The 23,194-nt window shown below is 37.0% G+C and overlaps 1 long non-coding RNA gene across 1 annotated transcript; it reads left to right on the top strand.

Annotated features, from left to right (window-relative positions):
- Positions 1 to 283: 283 nt before the first annotated feature.
- On the top strand, positions 284 to 5,724 carry LOC139136114 (uncharacterized). Its single transcript, XR_011553106.1, has 2 exons — positions 284 to 388; positions 5,504 to 5,724. It is a non-coding gene; the product is annotated as an uncharacterized lncRNA (long non-coding RNA).
- The last annotated feature ends 17,470 nt before the right edge of the window (positions 5,725 to 23,194 follow it).

Raw genomic sequence — 23,194 nt, 5'->3', positions numbered from 1 at the left:
AGTGACTCGCATTGAATTTCATACATAAGAACTCGACAACTTTTTTTTTCTCATCCATTTGCTGTACCCGTAAAAAGCCATGTCTTTGCTTTAGAAAAGTGTATCACAAGGAGTGCAAAACTCCCAGGCAGGGCCAGGCAATACCATACAGAAACGATGTAGAAGAAGATATCGAAGGGTCGAGCGCCCCTCTACGTCCATTTTAGACACTCTTTCTGGTTCATCGCGCCCTCAATGGTGCACTCTTTTAACAATTTCTTTCGTTTTGCGTCATTCCTCTGGTAGGTTATGAACGAAGTTATAAGAAAAGTACTTCTTGCTCCACGTATTTTGACACGAAGACAAGATGATTCACTCATTGAAAGAAAAGAAAGCACTTCAAAACGAGGTAAGACTATTTCAGTCGTACGTGTTTCCTTCTTATCATCCTGTGTATTTTCGTTTTTTTTTTTAATTTGCGATCAATCAACAATTGTACATTACGTCGAATATATCGATGTTTTAGAAAAATATCATTTGAAGTCGAAATCACAAAATACGTCGTCTTGAAGAATGAAGTCGTTATTTATTAGTAAAAATTTATTGTCGACTTTTCATTTGTGTCACAAACTGTCTCAGCCACTCATACCTGCTGTTGTATGCGAACGACTCTAAGTTGTTCACATCCGTCAAAGATAAATCACACTTTGTTGACCTGTAACATGATGTCACTGGATTTGTTGAGTGGACGGGAAAGTGACAGTTAGTATGAAATTTTCATAAGTGTTCTATGATCTCATTTCCTAATGAACAACATGTGATTTCGTTTCCCTATATACTATAACATGCGCACACATATGGCAAGGTATTACCAATGCTTTAAAAATACCACGATTCAAAAGACTTTGTAAATATTCTAAAGTGTTAAACATACTATACAACTCTCACCACAAGACATCTTGAAAACGTTGTTTTACAGTCTAGTCTCTCAACTGTACGTATTTGATTTACGAAACTTAAAGTGTTCGCAAGAAATCTATGAAGTATCATAATACCTTTCGCTCAACATCATCCTGTACCGACTAGACGTTAGATTTCTACACTAGAGAGCAGGTTGCACTTTGTAGACATTGTTATCCTGTGTTGATTTACTAAAACGTTACCAATGTGCTTTGACAAATTACTCTTCATACAACCTTGAAATATTTGCCTCCTACATTCCTCATTAGGTAATTGAAGTAATCCGTTGGTTCGTGAGTAGAAAATAAATGAATGAATGAATAAATAAATATAAATAAATAAATAAATAAATAAATAAATATTAATTAATAAATAGAGAGAGAAAAGACTCAACAAATCAAGGAATGAATAAATAAATAATAAATAAGCTTGATGATTTATTGTTTACTTTTTCTGCGATCTTGATGTCTAAATTATATAAAGTATGAAATGAAAATGTTAGATATGTCGACATGTGTGCATACTTTCTTTATCTGTCTTTTCAAAATATACAGCTATCACACACGGACATGTGTGCATACAATGTGCGGTGGAAGGAGTTTCTACAAAGATGTTCTGTACCTTTACTCAGGCGTAGAATAGGCACAACAGTTTGTCACTTCACTGTCACAGTGGTTGGAATCAAACACACTTATTCCGTAACATTCATAGTTAATATTTGGCTTTTATTCACATAATGGGATGTTCATTGAAAATTTAAAAGGTCAAACCAAATTCTCCATATTTCCTTTAGCAAACTCTATCATACATAATATGAGCAAACAATCATTTCGTGACAACTGTTGACGTCATGATCTGATTTATTTGAAGTTTCACTGTTTCCAGTATACGGATAACATTACATTCAAAGCATACAACCGTCGATACATGCATATCCACACTAGAGGGCGCAGTGGTCTACTGAACATTGCTCTCAGAGACATTAACAACTCTCAGGAAATCCAATCAATCTGCCTCATATGCCTCACATGAAGATTTCACATTGTGTGCAGTTCGGTTTGAAATACAAAGTGTTTATAGTTGAGCGCCCTCTGTATTTACATAATACGTATCCATGTATTTGCGTCTCTGTGCATGTATCTATGTATAGGTACGCATGTCTATCTGTCTGACCGTTCGTCAGTCTGTCTGTCTTCTGTCTGCCTGTCTGTATGACGCACGTATATATGTGTGTATGTATGGTTTGTGCACTATCTTTTAAGTAAATTGTAAAGTTCAAGGAAATCCATTGTGAAAGGATTCCTTTGTCCTTTGTAGCCTTTTCACCCTCGATAAATACAGTCTTAATATGCCCAACAACTGCTCAGCTTGTTTCCCGCGGACAAGCAATTCAGCATCCGAGCCCAACTTGCAAATTGGTAAACACATCGCGTTCTCCGTGACAATTCTGGTCTACATCATCAGCTGAGACAGAATATCACAGCGTGCCGCATAGACTGCTTTCATGAGGGGTTAAAACATCAAAGCGCTCAAAACAACCTACTTTGAAATTTCATTCAACGGCCCAAACAAAGCCACTTAAAAACTCGAGCGTTTTTCTCCTATGAAATCAAATTATTAAGATATAAATCTCAATGCGATACTTGTTACGACGCGATAGCCCGCGGGTGTTTCACACATGGAATTCACCCCTGTTTAATAATTATTTTATGTCTAATCGCCCGCTCATCTCTCAAAAGCTGTTTTTGTCAAGTTTCAGAAAACGCATCAGCTTTCTACTACCGTTAGTTAAGATGATTAATTATGATTGAATGACTTTTTAAAAATTAGATGTAATCTCCCGCCTTCATAATTACGTGCAGTGCTCGTAATTTTCGTATGTATGTATGTATGTATGTATGTATGTATGTATGTATGTATGTATGTATGTATGTATGTATGTATGTATGTATGTATGTATGTATGTATGTATGTATGTGTGAGTGTGTGTATGTGCATGTATGTATGTATGTCCGTATGTATGTATTCATTGATGCATTCCTTATACCATTTAACATCATCATAGCATAAGTTCCTGATCAAAAAAGCCTTTCATTGTAAATCTTATGACAAGTTCAGATCGAAATCGAAATAATATGCTTAGAAAATTTGTAGTTGATACCGATTTCGAGATTGTTTTATTTTTCACCTTTGAGGTTAAGAAGTGCTGATAAAGTATAGTTGGTCTCACATTTACACGAGATCCTCATAAGAAAAACTGCTTCTTTTGTTAAACAAGTCTTCTGCCCGGAAACTTACTTATGTATAAACAGACGGTTATACTTGTTTGTTATTAGACCTTTTCGTTTTTAGTTTCTTTCATTAGATTCTGGTTTTCTTCTTAGTGACTGTGATAAAATGACGCTTCCGATCAGGAAGCAGCGTCTAGTTTTTTGTTGAAATGGAAATGTTCTCTGAAACCATTATTTAAATCTCATTCGAGTTAAGAAGAAAAGCAATGTACCGACCATATATCTGGCAGTGAGTTGAACGGTTTACCTAAGATGAGGATCGACTTTCGTCGCCAGAAAAGATTGACAACGATATTCGTAAATACTTGCAAGTGGAAATCAGCCTTGGTCTCTGAGTTACTTACGCTATGTATCTCTGGAACATGCAATAGGGTACCCAATAATGTTTCTTTTAGAAAAACAGGCCTATTTTTCTGACGTCGCAAACGATTGAGTTGGACGAAGGAATACACTGATGGAGCCAATATAATCAGACGAAGTGCAGACTTCGAAGAGTTTTTTTTTTCGTTTGGACAGCAACGCGCGTTTCTGTAAATAAACTCGCGACATTCCCTTTCATTTCTGAGAAAAAGAATTCATCGTAACAAGAAAATTTGACACGAGATCGAATCAAATATGGTCATTGAACTGTGAGGTATGATATGTGAAAATTCGCTTCCAGCCGAAATGGCTTTCCTTCACATTTGGTCACGAACAATCTCGTGTAAAGCTGTCTAAATATGTTTTTCCCGCTCTTGTTTGTCAGAAAATCCAGGAAGAAGGTGTTGACAGCATAAGCCAACGTGCGTCGAACAAGTGAAGCGTACGACGGTCGTGGCGAGTATTCATTCCTCCGATGCTTGAAACGTCAAAGTCACGGTTCGTTTCGCAAACAGCAGTGCCTCTTCGTTGTCGACGTTTGTCCGGATTTCTCGTAATATAGCTACTAAAGGATGCAACTCCTCTCTGACGCAAATCATGAATGGAAAAAAAATTCAAAAATGCAAACAGACATGTCAAAATTATAGTCGCCACTCTAAGGACCTCTGATTTTGCTTTACATAACAACACCGTTTGAATTCCAAGAACGTATGTCACCTTCACTTGAAATATATATAAATTTAGGCGATGAGTGTCGAAATGATAGTTATAAACTCGAGGTGTTCATACCTTAATCGATGAATCGTTTAACTATTCTTGTTCAAAATAAGAATCAAAAGTCTTTGGTTACCCTGCAAGTTCACCCGTACTTTTTTCAAAATCAAGATGGCTCCATTGTGTAAATAGATTTAACGTAAAATATGCTTTCGAAATGTACAGAAATAAGGCTGGGGTAAGAAAATGTTCTCTCAAACTTTAAAGAAGTTTGTCCACCTGTGGTGAATATCAGCCATCGCTTGCATGTTCTATGAATCTGCCAGTGAGGTGAATATTACCTTAACACGTGAACATTTTCAATGGAATGTTTAAATATATCTTACTACGTCCGCTCTTTGCCACCTGTAACATTCATTCCGTTAGAAATTACAGCTTCCGTGACGTCATCAAACGTCAACTTGTCTTCCTCTTCGACGTCAAAATGTTCTAATCGTGGCAGCAGTGACGACAAGAAGGATATCGTGATTCATGTTTATCGTCCATGATAAATAACATTGCGCGAAGAAAACTTATCAAAGTCAAAGCAGCGAGCGTAAATGTCATTTTTGACATTAACTTCATGTCTTCATCACGTACATAGAGAGGCCCTCATAAAAGTTTAAAGCTATAGGTGTGTTGTCCATGGCGATCGATTTCTGTATCTATGCTAGCGGATGGTTTTCTGTAGTAATCACGTGTTGGCCAATTTGCATCGAAGGGCCCATTTACTGTTGTGTATTTCGTAATGTGATATCAAAGTGATTAACTTCCACTCAGTTATACTGCTTGAAGTCAAGTATACTCTTCATCTGTTGCGCAGACAGTGGCCAAATTACAACAGATTGTTTACAACCTTCGTGTAATGACAGCCATGCAAGCTGGCTTTTCCATGTAATTACCTTTCTTTTAAACAAAACGGACAAAATCGTGAACACCATGATCGTCATCATTAAACCTGTACAAAACAAATGACAGTGTGGCAAACATGATGAAGCCTCCATCCTCACCATAACCATCTGTTCTTTAAAAATCATTTTAGAGATAAAAAAATAAATTAAATTTTCATCAAATTAGCTACAAAATTTCAATGTATTGTGTACATTCTAGTTTTTCAAATAAATTTGACAACATATTTTCTTCTCTCACTTTTCTTTCAGGAGCAGCTAAAAACTGCCTGCTTGTCTGGAAAAACACGTGCGTAGCCTTTGTTCAAGGTCGCTGAAGGATCCTGAAACCCCAGAAAGCCAACATGAAGTTCAATACAGACAATGGCGTAATTTTTCATGTCAAATTTATATCAATTAATGAATTACAGTGAGTGTACACTTTGATCGCAGAAGTAAAAAGCTCTTCATTCATTATTCTTCATGAATCATAATCTTCTATATGTCTTATGTGCTTGTTTGCGTCCATGTGTAGGTAGAAATATACAACCATACATTTTATATGAACCTTAACATAAATATACAATAGAACTGTCTGAAGTAGTTGATTGTGTGTTTGAAGGTAGAACTAGAAGACATATTAGGTTCTTATTATCTAGGCGTTTTAGGGCAAGAATTGCAAGACCAAGTTATTTTTATTGTTGATGTTTTTTGTCTTTAGGCCTAATTACTAGAATTCACATGTTAGAGGATCTCCATCAAACGCTTAAATAAACAGTGCACATTGTTATCAGAGACTTTTACGAAATGTCACAAGGTTACTTAAGACAAACAATAAAAAAGCAAAATTTATTATCCGGTTAGTTTTATGATCAACCAGCAGACTTCAGCAGACTCGTATTGCGACGCGGAGCGCATGCTCGGAACGTGAAAATCGCTTCGCGAAGGGAGACGCCGGAAATAATCGACATTAATTCGTAACAAAATGTCAGTCTCTCACTCGCTCGAATATAGAGTGTACGCAATTGTGCAGATGCAGAGCAGAGGGTAGTCAATTCGTTGTTTTTATTTGCTGGCAGGCACAAACGCTGTTTCTCATTACATCCTATGAGGAGACAATTCGGAGATGTCCCCTGCTAGCCATTTCCACTGTCGTCGGATTACAACTAATGATCCTATTAGAAACAACGATAAACACAGAAAATCACTACACGGTCTATCTTCGTTACTATGCTAATTATTTGATCCGCTGTCATTGTTCCGAAGACCTTTCAATTCTTCAACCCTTGTGTTTAAGGAAACCATTCTTCAAATTATGTAGGAGGAAAACAAGCTGCACATGTACCTTTTCACTTTACTGTACTGTATTTTTTCCTTCCTTTCTGATACTTTTTAAATTTAGTAAATTTCTTCTTTCAGTCGAAAATTGATGTGAACTGAAAAGGAGTCAAATGGACTAGCCAATTGAGTCAAGAGCAACAAATTTCTTCAATATTTTTGCTATTGCTTTAAATGTAATGATAATTATCCCCTTTCTAATTTCTATCTAGAAAGAAATCAATATATATATATATATATATATACTATATATATATATATATATATATATATATATATATATATAATATATATATATATATATATATATATATATATATACATATATATTCTAATTTCTATCTAGAAAGAAATCAAATATATATATATATATATATGCATATATATACATATATATTCTAATTTCTATCTAGAAAGAAATCAATAATATATATATATATATATATATATATATATATATATATATATATATATATATATATATAATAAGATTCATCGATGAGACAATTTCACAACACTAAAAATCTGCTCAGGAAGAGGGAGGTAGATCTGCGAGAACGAAGTTGGATAATTGACATTGTCAATGCAAATGATGACCGCTAACTTGAAACTTCGACCATCAAACCAAAACTGACGTATAATTTTTCGTTCAGGCAAACTGTCTAGTTATACTGCCCCATGCTACAAAAACGCTAACCTGAGTCAAGAAAGTATTAATTGTCATGGCTCCTGTACACTGTTTTGTAACTATTGGCATTATTTGTCAATCAAGCATTAAAGACTTACAGACCGATGTAGCCATAATAAAGTCAGCTGATTATAAAGCTGAATTTAAAGCTAAACGAAAAGGCGACTGTAATAAAATGCCAATCACATGTAGACTTATTTCCTTTTCCTAATATTTTCCATATTTATTCATACGTCGTAATCACATTGAATAACATCCGAATCCATCAATATTCAGAGACTGAAAATTTCTGTCTTTGACATTTCCGATGTCATGTTACAAAACAGATATGCGTAGTGTATGAAATTTTAACACGTGTGTAAGGTCGGTTTGTTAGTTGTTAGTGAAGATATCGGTTCTGAATATAGACTTCATTAGCAAAGGAATTTGCGATAGCATAGAATTACAATCATTTTCAAATCTAAGAACTCTCTCTCTGTCTCTTTGTCTCTCTCTCTGTCTCTGTCTGTCTCTCTCTGTCTCTCTGTCTGTCTCTCTCTCTCTATGTGTGTGTTACTAATATATTTGTAATCAATGGTCTTTATGACTCATTTTTCTGAATATAACGCACAGATTATGATATTGCTGGTATTGAACGTTGTAATCATTTCTGCTTAGAATGTACATGTATCCACTGCGGTGGCCAATTATGATGAGTTTTCTGATATTTCATTTGTTACATAATCTTTATTTCTTTACGTTTAGGCAGCGATTGGTGATATTAATTCAACCGATCTCTCAACTTCGTGCAAGATGAAAGATTCTTAGTCAACGCCCGTCCTTATTTCATACCCTGGAGATTAACTTTCTGCGCCATTGAAAAAATAATATCACTTGGCGCGTCTTCTCATGTGTTTTGGCGCCAAATTAACCCCAAACTTATGCCGTACATAGACTACAAGACAAAAGTCAAGGTTTCGGTTCATTTTAAATCTTCAGTTGCCGGGGAGATTCACACGTGCGCATGCGTACACGATTTTGGGACGGTCACCTCTGGTCGGCAAGACTGATTCTTACAAGTAAGAACAACACTTTTGCAAGATTACAACATTTTACTGGCCAATAAGACACTTTTTAAACTGAGAACAAAGAGTTTGTATAAAAGAAAAAAATGGTTGGATGTCACAACGCCCTCACAATGATGAACAATAATTTAGACAATGAAAATCATAATTAAACATTCATATGAGGAAGATGTCGTGATGTTGTTTTTTTCTGATAGTGAGGTGCAAGAAGGTAACATGATGCCACTCTTGCTATTTTACATCACTAAGCTTCAAACATTAAAATAAAACGTGTGTTTGATGAAGACACGTAGCGTAGATAACGATTGCTTTCCAGGTACGCTGTGAAAAGTTGACGTCACGCCACAAGAGAATACAAGAATAATGCCATCTGTTTACGAGATAATGATGATATAATACGTGACCTGAAACCACCACACACCACGCTCTAGGCTAATGTATTTGATAGGGGAAATCTATACATGAAAACAAATCTCTTAAAACAAACGATACGCTGATTGATTGATTGCATCGAACAGACCCCTTTGAGGAAAATCCATTTCAGAAGTTGACTAAAATTTCGACGATCTGTCAGAAGGATTATGGGAGTAATTGGATCTTCATTCTTTGGTGCCGACATCTGGTTTACCTACCCCTTAGTGGATATCAACCAAGTGCTTGATTGGACTTATATGTTTGCATGCGTCCCCGTAATTGGTTCCAGTCATTTATTTCGGGGGGCTCCGAATATGCCCCCGTATCAATTAACGCTTATATCTGAGGTTGCCATGGTGATTGGATATGAATAGATGTTGTTCGGGCGGATATCGATCTTTTTTCTTTTTATTTGGCTGTAAATATATCGAAACAAACATCATACGGTGAAAAAACACGCCCAACCTACACCCCATTTCATTTCTCATATAGACATATTATAAATATCGTCTATGTATAGCCTATTTTTCATCTACTTTTTCTGTATCTCTGTTTGTCAGTTTAATTCCTAGTGTATGTCTGCCTGCAAAGCGACACCCCTAACGCAAACATATGTGTGCGATTATATATCTGTGTATATATACGTGACATAAAATGTAAAATAATTACTTTACATATCCATCCATCCATCAATCCGTCCGTGCGTCCGTCCGCCTGTCCGTCCGTACGTATACATACATACATACATACATACATACATACATACATACATACATACATACATACATACATACATACATACATACATACATACATACATACATACATACATACATACATACATACATACATACATACATACACAAGTTGATACTCTCATCGACGCTAAAGGTATGGCAAAGTATCAATAACGGCAAATTCTCAATAAATAACCCGCAACGTACATTTTCAAAACAAAACACTGACAAGTGCATAGAAATGAATCCTCGTGTATAAAACCAAGACGTAAGGCAAGAGTTTCAAGAAAAGAGAATATATCCATCACCGCATATTGCTTGCACCCATGTCAATGCTGAACTTTAAAACGTATCTATAATTGAGACAAACAACCATTCCAATGGGCTTCCATCATTGTTCATTGGTAAGATCCATTCTGCGTAATTTGTCCAACAGTTGGTGACTTCTTCCTCATTGTAGAGACACATGCATTCATTTAGGAACTGGACAAGTTTTACGTGAAGCAGTCGTCCTTAACATGTTTTGGAGAAGGAAAGGCCCATCCTTAAACAGCGAGGGGTTGCAAAGAAGCGACTTAGTTAGCATTCGGAACATTGCTACAATACTTTACCGCATGCTTTATTTACAGATTCGAATCGTATGGTATCCGGATGTAGGGGAGATCAGCGGTAATTATGGCTGTTAAAGGAACGGCATAAGGCGGTCATCAGGCGGATAATTGAACATAGTGTGATTCAAATACTAATTTTCAGGACGCGAAGTCACAGGGCTTCCAGAGTTAATTATGTTAGGAATACTTGAATTGATTTCAAATCTGTGCAGAATTCCTCCCTGGGACTTCTCGTGGAGCAATCTGAAGAAAGGGACAATGCCAAGGCGAACATGGCGACAGATTAATTAGTGCAAAGACACGACTTATTCCCATGACGAGACAGTCTAATAGCTTCGAATATTGCTAGCGCTTGACTTTTTACTCCGCGCAAACGAGCAAAGAATACCGTTATAAGGTAGTAAAGTATATTGTCCATGCTTTGAATGGTGAAATGGAGAAATCAGTCGGCTGGACTAAGATAGCTTAGACCCTCAAAACCAATCCCCAAAGGGGCTATGCACTTTCAAGTGTCGTTTGCTTAATCTTGTCAAACGATATTAGAAACAAACAATATCTTACTCGGATACGAAATTCGATTACGAGGGTTGCCGACTAGCATGGAGCTTTGTGATTACATGAACGTTGTATTCACTATCTAGAATTAACCATCCTGCATTTGGAACACTGGTACATGTTATTACTTCCAGTTTTGGATTACGAATTGTATAACGTTTGCGATATATAGCTGAGATAAGTAAACTTTCCTAACAAAAAATATTTGTCACTATATAAATCAGTAGTGGCTGAAAATAAACTTAGGGCTGAGGAAAGTTCGGAGAAGGCATCAAAATGAGACTGGTGATGGAAACTTCTGGAACACACGTTTGGATGTCGACGTAAAAGTTTGTATTGTCCAGAACATTCTTTTGCACTTCTGTTCGCCAACGAAGTCTTGATTTTCCACCTTTAACTAGCTTTTCAAATAACGAGTGGTCCTTTGTTGGAATCGGTTTTTGACAGGTAAGTTTGCGTGAGTACAGTTAGTCAATTCTATTATATTACAACACGCTTAAAAAGCTATTTTATGGCTATTGCTATTGTACGTCAAGTGTTGTGGGTTAAAGTTCAAGCAGGTGCATAGTGACACGAAACAATGTACACCATATGTAAAATATGAGAGATTTCCCCGAATACCATCTACTAAAATATGTGTAAATTATACTTTCACTGGCGATCGCGTTTTGTCAGAAAAGTGCCTTCATAACACCATAGTATCTCGATTAAACACTGGTGGAGAATCCGCTTGTAGTATACTGAAGTTCTATTGCAGTTCGACGTTTCTATAGTCATACCGGGAAACTTGTTGTTAAGTGATCGACGTCAGCGTGAGCGTGATGTCAGCGAGACTGATGCCAACGACGATAGTCAGTAATTCGTTAAAACTCCTATGCAATCAAATGAATGACTTAAACTTCAGATAACACTGACTCGTTTATGGTGTACAGAAAATCAGTAGAAGATCTTTTTTAAATTTTGATTAAATATGACTGTCAACAAACCCAACAAACACATCTGACCAGGAATCTGATTCCAATGTGACCTTTAAATGACATACAATAATATATGAGACATTCATGGTACGCTTTCCCTTTTTAGTGATGACTACTACTTTGGAACTTCGACAAGGCATAGGGTATACTGCGATATCCCCATGTTAAACATACAAGATGCTACGCAACCTCTTATTATACTAGTATTTCAATTTTCGACGGATGGATGTGAGAATGACATGCAGCTGACAGCGCCATCGCCATAGCGATGACCCATTGTGAAATCACATATCCGGTTAACATACAAGATCAACTCGGTTTGCTTTTCGCAATTAGTAATGTCGAGCATAGGTTCTGAAATAATCGCTGTTTTTTGTTATCGTAGTAATGCAGGCGTTCTTGCATCATATTTAGAAGGACTTCATGTTGGTACACATTAAGATGAGATTCACAAATTCATCGATTTTTCGAGCCCTATTAAATTTTGGCCGTGCTATAATTTCTTCGTAGGATTGTTATGCAATCGACAATTAGACCTTACATAAAATGAAATTAAGCGCCTAATTCCCGTTCTCTATTAACGTTAATGGGTTATACTATAACCGTCCGGTTGTTCATTTCCCAAATTTCAACACAAGAAACACTGCCAGTAGATTTTGTTCCATTTTATATGCTGGCGGTAAAAAAGAATAAAAATAAAAAGATAGTGTCAGGTATTTTTACTTTAGGGATTAATTGGAGGGGCTGCACAGCAGGTTAAGAAGCACTACTCAAGATATTGATAGAGCTGAAGTATTTGCATAATGCACAAGAAAGTGTTTTGTATCCGTCCGGACAAAACCTACCGGCCTTGCTTGATAATATATTTTCCATGAGGATTTACGAGTTATACTTAATGCGCCTCAACACGAAAATTATGAATATCATATACGTAACCCAACTAGGCAAAGTAGACAAATTACCATGTTCTCACCAGGTTGGACTGACAAATATGGTATAGCGATGGGAATTTGTCAACTGTGCCTACCCGGATAAAGTATATGTCAAATTTGACTTTTCGTTCGGTACAATAAACCGTTAATGAACATTGATTTATGGATTATCCATGTCAGAGAGAGGAAGTTGCTAAGATTATCATCCATCATATTCAACCATTGAGGATATAAACGTGAAATTTTACCTTCAGAGTAGCAAGTTTAGGATGACAACCCAGGTTACAGTTCGAAACAAGTGCATGTGACAAGCACGTGGGATTCACGTGAAGCCCTCTGAGTCTTCAAATTATTGAACTAGAAGGTGACATTTCAAGTTGGACTTTCAGCACTAGAGCATTAGTAGAATGTGTTACTTGTGAAACATTGGTACGAAACGGAAAGGATAAACAGCCAAGAAAATGCGTGGAATCGATTATCATCGGATGAGGACAATTATCGACGCACCAGAAAGCAATATCAATTATGACATGTTTGAATACGTCGATAACATTCTGAGCGCAGGTGTAGTATGATGCATTTACATATAAATTAATAACAGACCCAGCCTAGAAATGTCAACCTGTGCATTACTTTTTCAAATTTGTTTTGCATTTCCCCAAGCCCATTAACTCGATTGTTTGGTAATGGCAGAAAAAAAGTGTTTTTGTTTTAGGCATATTTGTAACACGGGAAATGCTTCAAAATGCCTGGGGAAACTTAGTTTTAAGGTAGTATGCGCCTCGGGAGTGATGAAACATTTAACCATTCTCTTACCAAATTAACAATAAAAATAACGGGTCACCGTGCAAAGTTTTGAACTATCGAAACAAATTACCAAACATTTTGTGATATTTTGAAATTCAAAATCCCAAGCCTATGTTAACTCTATAGGGGAAAAATAATTTTTTGGTTTTCGAAAACAAAGACTGTGAAAGTTTTTCTCTCTTCCAGCTTTAAAATGAGTCCCTACAAGTGGTAGATCAGAAAAGAATTGTAGAAATTTGAGAGTCCGAATATCTGACCCCGAGGCGCATTCTACCTTAAGCAAGGCCCTTCGTCTTGGTACACGACAATAAAAGTGACATTCGAATTCCAATAGTCATGTGCAGTTGTGCAATAAACTCAAACATATCTTTCAAGTCAACCTTTAAAACATGTAAATAAAAGTAAATAAAAAACTAAATTGAATATACAAATGCTATATTACTTAGGAATTCTTCAGTTCCGTTGCGGGCAGAGTACTGGAGATCAATTGAGGTACACACTTTTGGATGATTGAGAAATATATTGCACCTCTTTGAACACGTTCCACACAGAGGTGCCAACTGGTGATGTAAAAGCTACTCTCCAAAAATTACGATAGTACTTTATACTATCTTAGTCAAATTGAATCTCTTTATAGCGCAACTCTTCAAGTAATCGCTTTGACTACAATTTAAATATCACAATTAGTTCATCAAGTCTCATTCTTACCATGCTCTTAAAGGGATACTGTCACCTGTAATCTAAATATGCCCATCTATGGTCAAAGGGGCGTTTCTTGGTATTCAAAATGCCCATGTGAGGGAGCTGGTTTTAAAAAGCGGCCACCCGCTTAGAATCCGTGATTGGTTAGATTTTCTCTTTCCATGGTAACTGTGGCAAAATTGGAACAAATGACAGTATACCTTTAAAGTATCATAATTTGTTTTCGTAATTAACCTCTTTTCAGAAACGATGTAATATCATAAGAATATTCTATCGTCTTTGCTCTTTGCCCTTTCATTTATTTAAGTAAATTTATCTATATGGAAATTCGGATAGTTTTCAATCGGATTCGAACCCACAACATACGGCATCAGTCGCCTAGCTGGGAGGCCACAGACAGAACCAGTCGGTAAATGTCACTCTTTCGTTTAAATTACCGACTATCCGTAAAACAATTTATCGGTTTCGTCGATGCTTGCCATGAATTTCAAGTTGTTTTAATTATCAATGCCGCAATTAAATTTCCGTCAATTAGGAATCATTGTTCTTTTGTCAATGCTTTTCTTCTTTATGTAAAATAACAGTGCTTAGTTTTTCATATCCTTGTGTTTTTCTCTGAATGCCATACGGGTGTCGGTGCTGTTTTCTCGTCGAACTGAGTTTTGCACTTCTGCGGCATTTGGTCGTATCGTCAATTGTTTACATTCTCCCCTGAAAAACTCTTGTGGGTATCATAATACAGAACAGTTGTTATTGTGACATTGTCACAGTTTTGTGGCAACGAGGGATATTTCTCCCGGCAGTTGTTGTATGTCGCTTTAAGCAGTTCTTCTCAAAGTTTCGGCTGAGTGGGGCACAAACTACACAGTGATGCGAAGGGGAAAGTGTTTCTTTTTTAAAATGTCGGAACCAACCCGAAATTTGACAATATCGTTGTGACACAATTGATTGTTACCTCTGATGTACAATCTAAGGAACCAGGTTCGAAGCAAAACTGTTGTTGTTCAATGCAATCACATCTCCGTGAGATTCCAAAATAACATCTATTATATACCATTTATATACCTTTTATTTACCTTCACAATGCGTGTAAATATCATAGGTCTCACACCTTACTTCGAGGTTTTTGCTTTTTATATCCTGAAAAGATCAAACTTACTCCCACTGGGGGGTAACATTTCTGTATGCAATGGGTAACTACAGTCATTTTTCATCATGTCCCCGATTCTAATATTATATGATGTTGTAATCAACATTTCTTATTTTTGTCATTTCTGTCGGCAACATTCATATAAGTTAAGCTAGATTAATAATTCATACAGAAGAAGTCGAACCGCCTATGCATTTGTCAATCCATCCACCATTAACAACAAAAACATTGTACCAATAACAATTAAATAGTTGGAGTTAAAATTTTCTTGTTCATTGTCATCTTGAATGTTCTATAGAGTGTTTTGTGATATTTCCTTGTCATACAAACCAGATATCGCACATACTAATAAACAAAATTTCACACTATTCTACGTTATACTTATTTGACAATATAAATTACCAAGTACGGTACAGTGATGAACATATTGTTGCGAAAGGTAGAATGTGCCTCGATGGATAGATATTCGAACTCAAAAACTTTTACCATACTTTTTTAGCTTACTTATGGAGATGATCTTGAAGTCCATGGAATAAATCAAGTTTTCACCGACTAATTTTTGTGAAAATAAAACATTTAATATTTTTCTATAGGTTTAACACAGGGGTGGCGGCCATTTTGAATTTCAAGCGTAGGAAAATGTTGGGTAATTTCTCTTTTACCGAATTTTGCACGATGACCCCTGATTAATATTCTGGATTTCAAAAGTAAAAGTTTTCAAGTACTCTGACGGAAAGTTCGAGCAAAAGTTTAAGTCTCTCATTATCAAGGTATGCTCTACCTTATGAATAATTTCGCGTTGAAAAAATAAGTTTTTTAAGAAATAAATCAATATATCATACTCCAAAGATAAGGCAATTGTCCTTCATACAAAAAACACCTACAAGATAAAACACGTACAAACCTATTACATTCCGAAGGAATGTAAAGTTCAAAATGTCGGTTTCAAGCTATCATGAATAATAATGGATCTTTGAATGTGTTCATAAGGATCCCTGTAGTCTCCATATTGATCAGGAAAGGTTGACATCGGCGGGAGCACTGACGTGATGAGATTTGAAATGTTATAACCGTGACGAATCGAAATGTGACAGACCGTTCTGGTAGTAATGACAAAGGTTCATTGCGGCTGTACATGCCACCAAATGCGATTTATTTGCAACTATATCGCATCAAACTGAGCAAGAAAGAATGGCTTTGTTCCTTTGTTAGGCGTGCTGAGCTACAGATTTTTGGTGCCTTATTGAGTAAAGGGCAAGGCACACGAACTGCTAATCATCAGCCTCGCTCATTGTCGTACAACACTGAGAGGAAATTGCGAAACAGTTTTGACAGTAAAGCAATGAAAAGATATGCAAATGATAGATACTGGACGGTATAAACCAAAAGAAGGTCAAGATCAAGGAATAATCATGTGTGATTGACACGATTGTATCATAAGTGCGAAACCAACTTCCTTTGCACGCGCTGTAGTTTCAGTAAAATCCATTCGTGAAATTTTACGTGTTCTTTAGTACATGGAAGATATATATTTGTGTAATTTTATCTAATAAAATATTCTAGGCGACAAGCAAATTAAACCAGAGACTATCCTTCCACTGTGCATTGTGAAGAGCAATTTCTTGCACACACAAAGGTCGGGCTGGGAGATATACCGAACGAAAACGCAAAATAAACACGACGACTACAGGTACCCAGAGGCGAAACACAGCAAACTAAGTATTTGCGACGATCGCAGACGTGTCGAAGACGATGAAAACGAGCTCGGAAAGAAGCCATTCCGTCGCTCCAATTCATATCTGCAGGACTTTGGAATACCTTCGACGTTGTTCCTAAATTTCGAGCGTGTGTTGTAAATCGACGAAATTTCACGTTCCGGTTGTATTCGAAGGTTGGCTTAACTTATACGATCTCTCACGCTACAAGGCTTGAGTCCATTGAGATATCGGTCATTAAAGCAATTCCGTTTCAATATCTTCGAGTTCATAAAACCCTACAGCGTTTAATTTACCATTATAATTTTCCATTGCTAAATCACAGGGATTTGAATCATAACACACCTTCGTCTCAGCTGCCGAAATAAATAAGTATTATATGTGTAAAATAGCATAATATATATATATATATATATATATATATATATATATATATATATATATATATATATAAGAGCATAAATCGATATTTATACACACATATATAAATAAGTATTATATGTATAAATAACAAATATCGTTTATATATATATATATATATATATATATATATATATATATATATATATAAGAGCATAAATCGATATTTATACACACACATATAAATAAGTATTATATGTATAAATAACAAATACCATATATTAGAACATAAATCGATATTTATACACACACACACACACACACACACACACACACACACACACACACACATATATATATATATATATATATATATATATATATATATATGAGAGAGAGACAGAGAGAGAGACAGAGAGAGAGAGAGACAGAGAGAGACAGAGAGAGAGGAGAGACTTTTGCGTATGTATATTTTTCATATTCAAAATTTAGTGCGTTTCTGTTGTAAGCACAGAACAATCTCGAACCCTTAAAATTTGAAATTAATAAGTAATTTATAATAAAGATTCATGGTAATTCCTGCTTGCTTCTCTATGTACGCTTAAGTTTCATTGAGGTCGAAAAGCAGAAATACCGCACCAAAAGAGAGAAGAAATACTGAAGTTTGATGCCCTTACGATTGTTAACTAAGATTATCCGGAGGGTTCATGGCAAGACATCCTTCCTTTGTCGTGGCAAGGCTAGGCCGCCCCAGGAGTTTTCGTGTCAACTGTACAAAATATATACTGAAGAAATGTTCCGTGATTCTCAGACAAATTATCAAAAAAACACGTAGTATTCGCACTCCTTCGAGCGATGACCGAATTATGACCTGAATGTTGAAAATGTAAGTAAGGAAGTGTAAAAGCACGGCACTGTTGGTGTTCCCAGATTGTGCTAGTCATTTCCGGATCCTTCGCCAGCACAAGTGTCAGTGTAAATTTGGAGAAAAAGTTGGTCGCGTGCTGACAAACCTTATTATCTTTTCTGTTCTCCATTTGGCGGTTCCCACGCGAACATTCATTTCTAAAAGGGGGGAAACTGCATCAGGTGAGTGGTTACAAATAACAGGGATCGAATCTTGTGTTCTTGCCTTTGGTAAATTTAGCCCCCCATCCGCCGACGGTTGTGGAGAACTATCATGATTGCCGCAATTTTTGGAATCGCTACATGTGTGATCGCTTCGTTGTCCAAGATCGTGACATTTTGCGATGTAGTCAATCATCCCAAGGACACTTTGTCTACTGAAAGATCATCCGGTGCACGCATCTTCAAAGTTTCCTCGGGAGAAGACGCCTAGCACCATCTACTTATTTTAATCCTTCTGCGCAAAAGAAGCTTCAACATAACTGCTGTTATAGTGCTGCGATACAGGGTTATATGCCATACAAAAATGACATTCCTACCTACAATTCTGTGTAAAGAGAGGAATATGATAGTTTGTGGATTTTGTGCGTATCTCTGCGCCAGTATTTAATACACGACGAGGCACACTTTGGAAACATGTGACGGGCTATGAAAGTTTTGCAATGTCAGATACAACATGAAATCGACGCGAAAGATATAGGACATGCCTGCAAAAGGCCCTAACCTGTTTTTATCTCCGTGGTATTGTCATAGTTTCCATCAGTGGGTCTGTAATTTTGGTTGGTCTGTGTTCACAGGCTTGTAACATGTCTGTCAGTAAAAATAGTGTGTACTGTTTACATTTTTTACTCAGCAGTTGATATGGTCACAGTTCCGAAGCAATGAAACAGACCTTTTTAATATCAAGTACACAAGTCTATTACCTCCGAAATTGATGACCTTTCGAAGTTTGTCGGGAACGACAGGTCTGTAACTTGCACATTGCATATTCGTTATAGTATGATAAACATACAACATTTCCAAACTCTGCCAAAGTCGATCAGCATACAGCTGTATACAGCGACGTGGTCATACTGACAGACCAGGCTGCAAATGATCTGTTAGAGGGGTAGATTTTGTTGCGAATAGACCCGTTTTTCTTAGAAAGCTGATAGAGTGTCGAAACTTTAACGAACCTCTGCAGATTTTGGCAGGCTCCACTCCATTGCTTCTCTGTCTGTTCGCGCCATTGTTTTAGACATGTGATCAAAGCATTAAAATTTATCATGACCGTGATTTTCTTTCCGAAAGTAAAGGTCCTTTCACTTGCTTGGTTCACCCTCCATACGCTCCGGTCAAAAGTGTTGACGAGATAATTGCCCTTGAACCACATGAACAATAGCTCAATATCGAAAGTTTCTATTGCTGTCCATTTCAAAGACATACAAACTCCTGTTTTTCCCATATTTTTTCGTTCAGGTTCTAAGATTTCGGTATTCCGAATGCTATTTTTATTCCACAAATCGAATTTGGTGAGTAAAATTGGTCGCAATCGATATAACAGAAGTGTTGGATCGTTCAACTGTGAGCGAGGGTTCTCAATCTACCGAGGGCGCCACACAGCTGGCATATTGACTTCGCCAAAGGCAGAAGTGAATACAAATGCAGGTCAGCTGAAGGCAGTCGTCAAAGTCCTGCTTCCCGGGGTGTCAGCTGTCAAGAAAATAATCGATCACCCAATAAAAAGGTTATTTGTCTGGAGATCCTGGTTTATCAATATTCTGAAAACAATCGTTTATCGATAAGACCTTCTTCGTAAACATGTTCTAAAAGAGCCATGCTCTAATCAATGGACAGCACAAATAGTTTGGATGTGCCTTAGTAGTTCAGTGTTGGAATATTTGGTGTGGGATGTAAGTTTGCGGGATGTCTAATTTGCATGGTAACTAATTTGCATAAAAAGTACCGTTGTTCCTGTTCTGTACTAAATACTTGCATAAAACTAAGTGCTTATATTAACATCACGCTGACAATATATGTAATTACATTGAGAGTAGGGGCCTGACCTGACCGAAACCGCACGCGATAACCTGAGAAACAAGACAAAGAGGAAGAAAGTGACTGGCTTGTAGTGATAATGGGGGAGGTGGTAGAGATGAACAAATAACCAATATATATCAGAGAGGACCCTGTCACGAATAATTGATGAAAATACAGCACGCCGTAGACTCGCCGCTGATGACACAAGGAATACTTTTCCTCGTTTGTCGATTCCTATCAGGGACACTCAATTGCTGTAGGGTTTGCTATCCGGGGTAATAAAACAATCACGCTTGCCAAAGCCCATCTGTATCAGGACGCCTTGCAAACGATAGAAGGCTAGAAGCACTTTACGAACACGTCTACTTCATTGCGGTGAAAACGCTCTCCAGTTTGCGGTCCCCGTTTCAAGTGTATACATGCGCACCATGTCGTCCTTTTTCGGCGCATGCCCAGTACAATAGAACATCGATTGCACACGATCCTGTCAGAAGTGCAGAATTTCAGGGACGAGTTCACTTTTCTCCTCGCCGTGCGTGTAAAACTGTCTTTTCTTATTTGCACGCCTCTCAGCAGTTGAACAAACTGAATTTCTCAGCTGGGGAAACCTATTGATGCAGTCGTCTTTGTTCATTCGTTGAATTGTGTGTGTCGCTTATATCTAATTTTCTTTTTATAACATTTGTTGTCGTGGATTGATATGATCATATGTAGCTGGTGAAACTGTCCACAACTAAGATCGTATCTTTAGCTATCGCAATACGTTGTCTAGTTGCCGCATTAAGAAACGGTATCTGATAAATTTGGCCGATAGATCTCTTCATCGATTTGCAAAATCGTGAGCCTAACCTTTCGGTTCGCAGATAGCTTCGGTGAATATGATCATATCTATTCGTCATGAGGAGGCAAATTCGGTAATATTTTCTTTGCTTATCTCTGTGTGCTTGTTGAGATCAAATTCGCCATATCGATACCCTGAATGATGTCCAAAAGAAAATGAACGCGGATACTGGTCTGTAAGCCGATTGGGTAATAATGGATTCTCCACCATGGGAAACAAATGAATGTATTACATTTTTCTTGATGTTACGATAACATATTTGTCTGGTATGTGGGCACCGCTATCGAATCTATAGGTTGACGGTCTGCAAGTGGAGCATTTCCACACCCACGACAAGAGATCCAGCTCGATAAAATACAAGAGAGGACTAGAAGTCCGATTCGTTTTACATTTTAAGTATAATCTTTACGACATTTCCGATACGGAGATTGGTAAGTGGGCGACAATTGGGAAGTTGATGTTGCCTGCTTAACTACTGTACATTTTCATGTGGGACAAAATTGACAGCTGTTCCCGTCGTTGGACATCGATATCATCGCAGGAAAGAAACGTATTTCATCTGTATGTATGTGCTTCAAATACGCGACCAATAAAAAAAACGCACGGTGGGGAATAAATAATTAAATACTTTACCGCGTACAGATACTGCCTGAAAATTTATTGCTTGTGGCGGTATACTTGTCATCATGAGCATGAGGACATTACACCTACAACAAACATACATTAACGGGAATTGAGAGGTCTTGCGTTTATAGCTACTGCCAGATAATGTCAGTTTAGGTGAATCTTCAATCCATTGTTCATTCCACGTTAGATTTCGATGATGTCAGAAGATTTAACAGTATCATGAAAATTTCTTGTTGCGAAAACATCGCGGCATAAAACCATCCTATCAGTTTGAAGGGACTCAAATGGCCATGGCAATTTATCTTGCCCCATTGTGTTTATCTGGATACATTGAAAGAATTGAAAAATTGATCAAATGTCCGCCAAAGAAGTAAGGTTAGCTCCTTTTCAGAACTAAGCTGTTGAATTGTTGAACAGATCCCGATTTGTTGACTGATGCTATAATCGCTCAATGCCTTTCAATATTCTCTCTCACAGAATCTAGCTAGGGTAATCTCACCAGAGTAAGGTTTTATACGGGGATGAAAGGTATTTTGAAAGATCTCACAAGGTACAAGAGGGTTTGTACATGAGCAAGCTATTATACTTGGACGAATACAGTATTACTTGGAACGTTAAGGCAAGTTGATCATATTAACGGCATAATTTGCAATTTCATCTGACGGCCAAGAACTTTACACGCAGAAGACCGTACGCGCGGAAAGACACGTAGATTACTGGGCGGATAGATGCGTAGATTGATAGATTAATGGACGGACGAATGTATGGATGTTTGGATGGGTGGGTGGATAGGTGGATGGTTAAGTTGATCGATGGATGGCTGCACACATGCCTACATGGATAGATGGGTTGCTGGATGACCAAGGGGTGTATTAATTCACCGAATTATGGTGGAATAAGACATAGATAAGTAGGCAGGCAGGTAGACAAAAAGATAGACAGACAGATATACAGACACACAGGCAGAAAGACAGGCAGACAAAGATAAATGCAATCAATAGAATAACCCGGTAGTGCGGTATTTTCTTGGTTAAGATGTAAGAGAATGGATTTACCGATATACGACTAGATTAAAGAGAGCTTGGAACTCACATACATACATACATACATACATACATACATACATACATACATACATACATACATACATACATACATACATACATACGTCCTGTTCGCGATATGAGCGGAGGGTAAACGCATACATACATACATACATACATACATACATACATACATACATACATACATACATACATACATACATACATACATACATACATACATACATACATACATACATACATACATACATACATACATACATACATACATACATACATACATACATACATACATACATACATACATACATACAGAGGGATGTGTGCTAAATAGGGGAAGAGTATCATGGAACGATTTCTATTGCTGTCGTAGCTGATATATGTCGTCTTAAAAAGGAGCTTGCGTAGAGTACAGATTTCTTTTCACTCACACATCAGAAACAGCTTTAGGATACGC

Source organism: Ptychodera flava, chromosome 7 (genome assembly GCF_041260155.1).
Source record: "Ptychodera flava strain L36383 chromosome 7, AS_Pfla_20210202, whole genome shotgun sequence".
NCBI lineage: Eukaryota > Metazoa > Hemichordata > Enteropneusta > Ptychoderidae > Ptychodera > Ptychodera flava.
This window is presented reverse-complemented; position numbering and strand designations above follow the sequence as displayed.